Raw genomic sequence first — 8351 nt, forward strand, 5'->3', positions numbered from 1 at the left:
TTGTTGAAATAATTGACTTTTTATCAAAATATTTTACTAGTACTTTCCGTCAAAAGATTTTTCTAAGATAACATTGCTAATATGGACCCACCCAGATCCTTTAATATTTGCACCATCAAGTGACCTGAAAATTTGCCTTAGATTTATGATGTATGTCTGTTACAGAAGAAAACTAATTTGGAGGGAGGTTAGGAGCAAGCTTTGGGGAAGAGAAAGGAATATATTCCACTTCCAAAGAAGCAAGCGATCCTCACTATTCAGTTCATTTCACTGAAAAGAATTTGTGATTGCCTGACTAAATTCATTGCGTGTCCATAGCTCAGCTGCCAGTTTAAGAAACTGAAATATAATTTTTTAAAACTGGAAGGAAAAGTCGTTCAAGTGAAGAAGTGTATATAAATCCAAAACCCTCCAGGCTGTGCTTCACAATGCTGGAAAGTGGCCAGAAAGAGGCTCGTTGGGGTTATGAAGCAATCTGGTGTTGAGATACAAACTTTGCTCTGGCTGGATTTTACAAAACTGCAATCAGGATGATAGTCTGTTGTTAGAATAACTTGCTTCCAAACATTTATTTATGCAATATGAAGCTTTAATAGCTGCTGGAAACCGATCATTGTCACTACTAGAGAAATGTGAAAAGGGAATCCAGAAGGCTGGTTAACCTTAATTGCTCTGAAAGGTAGGAGCTAATCACTCATTGTTTAGTTGAGACATTGGTAGCTGAAGCAGCCTCCACCTGTTAGTCTTATGTAAATTCTTGCTGATTGGCTATTATTGGAATTTCCTGCCTAAAGGATATGGGTGTATCCCATAACCTTAATAAAAGGGATAGCAAGGCCAGAGCAGTAGTAGTCCTCCCCCTAGAGGTGGACTCCCACCTGATGCCCCTATATCGCCAAGTTAATACTTTTCTAGTCTCTTTCATTTGTGTTCGGCCTTCTCCAGAACCTGAACCCTGAACCGGAACCCTGAACCATGCGGGACGTGAAAGGACTCCTGCAAATAGCAATCCTTTAATTTTATAAAATTTTGTTGAGTTTTCTAAATGTGCCTTTCTGTAGCGCTTACATGGTATCCTCTTATATGCAATAATAGAAGGTGGGGAGAGAGACGAATGTTAAGGATGTTGTGTTGTTTTGTTGCCATTTGATTTGGGATGAGTAGATTGCCCTGTTTCCTTAAGGTAGGACCTTACGGAGAGCTTTTGTGCCTTGTAGATGCTCAGTGTGTGCTGGCAAAGGGAGTAAGAACTATCAGTGCCTGGAGTACGGAACCAAAGATGCTGGCTAGATACTTCATCTGCCTTACTCCCTTCTCTCCCACTATGCCTGCTCCCTTTGCCTAGACACTTTTGAAAAGTGTTTCATTGCTTGGATTCTTTGTGTGCCAGCTTGGCGATTTGTCAAAAGAAAGGTAAATATAGGTGGAGAGAGAAAGGTGGTGGAGAGGTTACATTTCAGAGGATCTGGGCCCCCATCATTCTTGACTTGCTTTGTTGTAAGTGACAAGATGAAACCAGAGGGAGATGTGCCAAGTAAACATTTGAAAGACTGTTCAGAAAATGGTTTTTTAAATTAGCGATCATACGGAAAACATAGATTTTTAATTTGGAATAAAACTTGACAGTTAATAGGGTTCTCCTTACCTTGATTAGTGAAGTAATTTGCCACAATTTTCCAGAGGTGAAAAATCATTTGGGGCTCAAAATATGCTGAAAACATAACTCCCCAAACCAAATTTCACAAACAGAATTGGCTATTAGAGGCTTCTAGGAAAAAATGTCAGTTTTCAAATTAATCTTGATGACTAGCCACCTTAACTTGGTTTTCCCAATGGACTTGAGTACCAAGCATTTCCCAGGTGGCCAGAGATTACTCTGGGCTGTTGGGGAAGATGGAGAAATGCAGTGGAGGAGGCTAGGTAAGGGTGAGGGTAAAATAATGGTATCTGCTGTCAAATTGTCCCATTTCTATTTGTGATGTGTGTGTTTTTTTTTTTTTTTCTGTCCTTTTTTGAACCAGGTGCTAACAATAAGCTGCTATTGTGTGCCATTTCAGAGCCTTAGCTTAACTATAGATGCATCAAGTGTCATTTTAGATGTGTTTTGTTTATGTTCTTAGGGTATATGTTGACTAAATTATTCTTTTTTTTCTGTCCTGTTATGGGGTGGAGGTGAACACTGCAGAAGATATCCAGGTCCAGCCACCTCATTCTCTAGGTAGCTTCTGATTGGCAGTAAGGAGCTTCCATCCAACACTACCTTTTGAGCATACAGAGTCCCTACTGTTTTGGGGAACTGCTTATCTGTTCTATCTGTCTATAGGAGGCTATCATTCCTACACACAAACTGTTGAATACAGCCCAAGTCATTTTTTATGATGGGGTCTCTGAGATTGGGTTGGGATAGGGAGAGAGAGAGAGAAGGGAAATAGCTGGAAAGGGGTGGGTAGCAAAAAGGTATTTGTTTTTATTTACTTGGAATAGAGCTTTTAACATCCCAGAGAAGGGAAATAAGATTTGGTCTCCTTTTGTATTGCTATAGAGAGAATGGTAAGTCAGGATCCCTTGAAGTAGTTAGAAGTTAAAACTAAATGCATTAATGGCAATACCATTTTATGATTTTGCATTTCTTTCGGGATCAGCCATGGAAATTGGGAAAATGTTGCTAGATTTTCTGGGTTAGGGGATTTTGACTAGCCTTTGGCACAGTTGGATTACAGAGAATCAAGTAACAGTCAAGTGGTTCAGAGTTGGTACTTGAATAGAAGGAACCTGGAGCTTAGGATGATTGCCTACTGTAAAATAAAGCTGCTTTAATGATATCAGTATTAATATAGGACTTTTACACTCTACCTTTGCATTTTGATCCTAAGTCTACCCCTCAAATAGAGATAAAATAATCATTTCTGTTCTTGTTCCTAACTTCAGGAAAATTACTATAAGTGCATAAATGTACATTCTCTTCCTATCACTACCAGTGTGGGATCTCTTCATTGTAATGGCAGAGTTGAGGTCTTTTAACTGAAATTTTGGAAAACTTGGCCTTAGGTTTTCTATGTTTTTAATTCAGTGCCTTAAAGGATGGTCTTTTTCTCTGTCAGATCTGTGTTCGGTTATTCTTGGCTTTGCCTTTCCCCTTTCTTCAGCCTTACTCTTGCATTATTAAAATTCGTGTGTCTGCTCAATAATGTTAGAAATATATGGTATACAGAATTACTTTCTTTCTTTATACTGATATCAAAGAAAGAACTCACCAGAGGGCTTCCCAGTTGAAATTAGGTATCATATGACCAGGTGTATGTATGTGTGTGTGTGTGTGTGTGTGTGTGTGTGTGTGTGTGTATTTTTAATTGATTTTTAGAGAGAGAGGAAGGAAGAGAGAGAGAAACATCGATTGGTCTCCTCTTGCCAGGCCTTTTTTTTCCCTATCCTCACCCTAGAATATGTTTAGAGAGAAGAAGGAGAGAGAGAGAGAGGGAGGGGGGATTGATTGGTTGCTTTCTATATGCTTCCCAATCAGGAATGAAACCCACAACCCAGGTATGTGCCCTGACCCAGAACCGAACCGGCAACCTTTTGGTGCACAGGACAATGCTCAACCAACTGAGCCATGCCAGCGGGCCATGACCAGGGCATTTTTAATGCCCCTTTGCTGGGTGTATATTAATGTGTATGTTTATAAATGTATATGTATTTTCTCACTTTTCTCTTTATTTGAGGTTCAGCTCTCAAGTACCTGGTATAACCTGGATATATTTTATTTCATTAAATGCATGAGAGAGGGTTTCTTTTGTAACCACTGAAGAGCTGGAGGAAGAAAAAACATTGCTTTGGCTCTTCCCTGAGAGTTGTGCTCTAACAGGTAGTAATGAGAAACCTAAGGAGGGAGGCCCCAGCGAGAACCGGTCCCTGGCTTTACAGAGATGTGGTTAGCACACAGTGTGATGACACGGGTAAGCTAATAGATTCAGAGCCGCGCTGAGGTAGAGCTGGAGCTGCCCTTTCACAGAGCACGCCTCCTTTCCACTCCTGGGGCAGCTGTTCAGACTGGCACGTGGACAGTCTCTTACACCTCCCTGCTCCTGTGCAGACATCTCTGTGTGGCCAGAAAAGGAGCTTAAGAATGGAATGCATGTCAAGACCACCCCTCTGCTGTTCTAGGCTCTTACCTATCTCCATTTTATGTGATGAATATTTTCCCCTTCTGAGTTAGTACTCTTCTCTCCTATGCCAACATATTGAGCAAGAAGAATACGAATTTGAATTAAGTAGCTTTGAGCCTCTGGTGCTGCCTTTTGTTTTATTTTTTTGAGCTTCTCTGGGATTCGAGGGTGGGGTGACATTCCTAGACTCTGTAGTAGCCGTTTGGTTTGTTAATGGCAGGAAATTGTGATTCCCTGTCTCTCTTCTCCTCTTTCCCATCCTACTTCTGTTTCTGTGACCCAATTGTTCTTATCTTGTTGAATCTTTCCCAGGAACTAGAACTTAATAAGTCATTTCTAATCTATGGGCCTGGTCTTTCCTCTTTCCACTCCCCTCTATCCCTACTGCATACTTTCTGCTTATTCTGAAGTGGTTTGTTTCTGAGAATTTAGGTCATACTCCATAATACTGTGCTTCCTAGTTGGTTTTAGGCATCTTGTTCTATCAGTAATGATAGTAGCTCCCTTCTCTGGCTTTGCCCTGTATGCTGACCTGTCAAGGCCATTTGTGTTGGGGCAGAGGACGCGGGGGTGTGGGAGTAGGGTATTGGGAGGGTGAGGAGAGGAAGACTGTGGGTAGGGTGCCTAGATACTTCTTAAAATGTCCTCCATTCTTCAGGTTGTCTGACAGCTTTATGTACAGTATGTTTTAGGAAGAAATATACTTCTATTTTTTATTTAGAATTTTAATAAAATAGGGTTTTATTCTGATGAGCAGGTTTGTGTATATGTATGTAGGGGTGAATGAGCATTTGTGTGTAAACACACCTATACAGATCTATATTATATACACAACTTTTGTACTGTCATTTAAAATAAAGATGTTTCTTAATAAAATATCAAAGTCTTAACCATTAAAAAAAAATATGTAAGGTCTCTGTTATCTGGCTGCCACATGGCCCAACTCGCATTTCACTTTTCATCCCCTGTCTTCATTATTGGTTAGATATTAGAACTATTTGTATTTTCTAAGCACACTTTACAGTATAATTAACATCTACATTTACTTCCCTACCGCTTCTTATCCTATATTAACTGGAAGAATTCACTACAGCTTCAAAGCTCAGTGCACTTATAAGCTTGTTTATAACCTTCATTAATGTCCCCAGAAAGAGTTGACTACCTTTTGATCACTTTCCCAGGATTATAGTTCTATCTCAGGATATTGTCTTTATTTATCCCCACATCTCTTCCCCTTAAACTTCATGCACCTAGAAAGAAATCACAATGTTGTATTCTCTTCTTTAACCCTAGAACACAGTCTACTGCATGCCATGCTGTCATCACTGAATCAGTAGTTGTTGAACACCTGAAGGACACACTGTGGAATGGTCAACAGATATTTCCACCAACGAGGGAGTAAGAAAAAGCAGTGAAACAAGAGGAAATGCTGTTGTGGAAGGGAGGCCTCAGGAGTGAGAGTTAATACCAGAGGAAACCCATTGAAGAGAAAGGACATTTTAGTGTGCTCAGAATCTCCCACTCAGATGAGGGACACTAAATTGGCAGGGCTCTGTATTATCAAATCTTTATTTAATTGTCATCCCTGTTGATGCCCGCAAAGTCACTACCAATAAAGGAGTCCATTATGCTCTGCCACATCCCCTGACACCGTGAAGATACTGTGGCTTACGTAGGTATGATTAAGGAACAGTCTGACTTCATGGACCCAGTTTTTCCTTAGATGACGGATGAAGTTGAAGCCCCTGTCTGCAGAAAGGGAAGGTAGATGGAACCACTCACGAGACCTCTGGAAGTCCTGTTGGGTTTGCTCACCACCGGATATTAGTAAATGAGACTTGAGAGAGTATAGTAGAAGCATTTACAGTGTCTGAGTCTTTAGGGGCTGAATTCCCATGAGCCTCATTAGCGAAGCTCTCTAATGAGGCTCGTTTGGCTCTCTGATTCCTGAGAGAGTTGATTCTCATGAGGTGAGAGAGAAAGCAGAATGCAACTTTGTGCCAATTTGACCCTTGGGAGATGTGTTTGCACCTCCATGTGTATCTCTCATCCCATTGGACTCCTTCTTTCCAGGTGTGATCCCAAGCAGGCAGGACACTCAACAATGAATGCTCATTTCATTTTGGGGGTGTGTTTCCTTCTCCAAAGAGCTAAAGAGCAAATTAGAAGATTTCCAGAAGATAATTAGTAAAATAGACAAATAAAATGTCATAAGGAGACCAGGTGCAGAATTTAGAGGGTTTTTTTTTTTCCTACATAAGTTAAGACTTAGTGGTCATAAAACCTGCCTTCCACTGGAAGGGAAGCTGGCATAGGCACTTGCAACATAACTTACTGCCAACCCTGCTGGTTACCTGGCAGTCTCCAGAGATTCTTCTCTCTCCTCAACCCTCATATTCAGGATCTTCCCAGTGGAACTTACACAGCAATTCTCCCTCCCCTTTCAAATTCCTCTTTCTCTGTTGTATGTGCATTTCAAATGCCATCTACTTCCATCAGGATCTCCACCCCCAAGAAATATAAGTAGCAGATTGGAAATCATTATGAATATAGTAAGAGCAGGTCAGTAAAAAGAAAAGCAATGTCTACAAGAGTGTGCCCTAAAAAGATGTGATCAGAAAAGCAACAGCTCTTTAGTTCTGTTAATCAATGAGTTAAGTCCCTGGAGTTGAGACATCTGGAAGGAAAAAGCTTTATTTCTTTTCAGCCTAGATATGGTAAGTGGGAGGCAAGTGGCAGAGGGGGCACGTTTATATTTGGAGGGCTTGACCTGCTAGTGTAGAATTTCCACATCTGCTCACCAAACATATATTTACTCTCACTTTCTTCTCTAAGATCATTCGGCCACTCAGGGTGGATGTAGAAATAAAACTTCACTGAATGGACATTTGCACAAGTGGTAGAATGTTTACAGTGGGGGCTCCCATTCATCCAAGTCTTTGGCAGTGTGACTGTGAGCTTCTCCCATCAGAGGTGCAGTCTTTTTCTCCACCTTTGAATCTGGGCTAGACTTAGGATTTTTTAGCTGTTATTGCCAATTAAATTTGGTGGAAGGGACTGTGTGCTTTACCAGACCTTGGTGCATTTCCACTGCTCTCACTCAGACCCTGGCTCAGCCATGTGAACAAATTCAGGAGGGCCTTCCAGAGAAGGAGAGGACATGGGGACAGAGCTCATTTATTCCAGCCAAGCCTCCCCTAGATCAGTCACCATAGCTGAGCCCCCAATATATTAGAAAGCCCAGCCCAGCTCAGCAGAGCCATAGCTGACCCATAGCTGACTACATCTGCTCATTAAACATATATTTATTCTCACTCTCTTCTCTAAGATCATATGCCATCTTAGGAGACCAGCAGAGTCAGAACACCTCCCCAGTACACAAACCTATTAGAAAATAAAGGAATAATATTAAACCACTTGCTTTTAGGATGGCTTATTAAATAGCAACATAGAATTGGTACAATAATCAAAATGAACAGAACTGAGGGAAATTATAGTAATCTGCTGCTTCTTACTCTTGGCATTTGCACTGATATTTGAGGACAGCACTCACAATCACTCTGTTATTCAAATGCATTTCAGATAACTGTCTAGAAGAGCCTCCACTGAGGCTCCCTTCCAGGTAGTCAGGGCAGGGTGGAAGGACATGCATGTTTGTGCAGGAAAATGTGTGATGCTTATTCACATGACTGGACAGGATTTCAACTCCTGTGTGATTCATCCTTTGATCATAAAGACTGAAGATATTTCTGAGTATAAAGGAGATTATATTGTATGATGTTGAGATTGTTCACTCACTGTCTCTTTGGTGGATTTGAAAAAGTTTAGAAAAGAGGAGATAGTTAACTTAGAGCACTAAAAGGAGGCAAATTTCTAGGGGGTATATTGAAAGATTTTCAGCAGAAACAGGAAAATAGTTCAGAGAAAGTGCATAAAACTCTCCAGGTAATTTTTCACCCCAGTGAATAAGAACCCTTACACATAGACATCATATCCACACTTTAATAAGTAGATGTGCACCGTGAAGACTCTGGTCTCAGATTTTCCTCTACAATAAAATTATGTAAATGCCCTTAGTAGCCAAATGCAGTTTTGTTCATAGGGGTAGTATAATTCATGACTATTCTTTCAGGAAAACAATAGAAAAGTTACTTGAAATGATATATGTCATAAAAGATTATGCTAAAG

This window comes from Eptesicus fuscus, chromosome 6 (assembly GCF_027574615.1).
Source record: "Eptesicus fuscus isolate TK198812 chromosome 6, DD_ASM_mEF_20220401, whole genome shotgun sequence".
In the NCBI taxonomy this organism is placed as follows: Eukaryota; Metazoa; Chordata; class Mammalia; order Chiroptera; family Vespertilionidae; genus Eptesicus; species Eptesicus fuscus.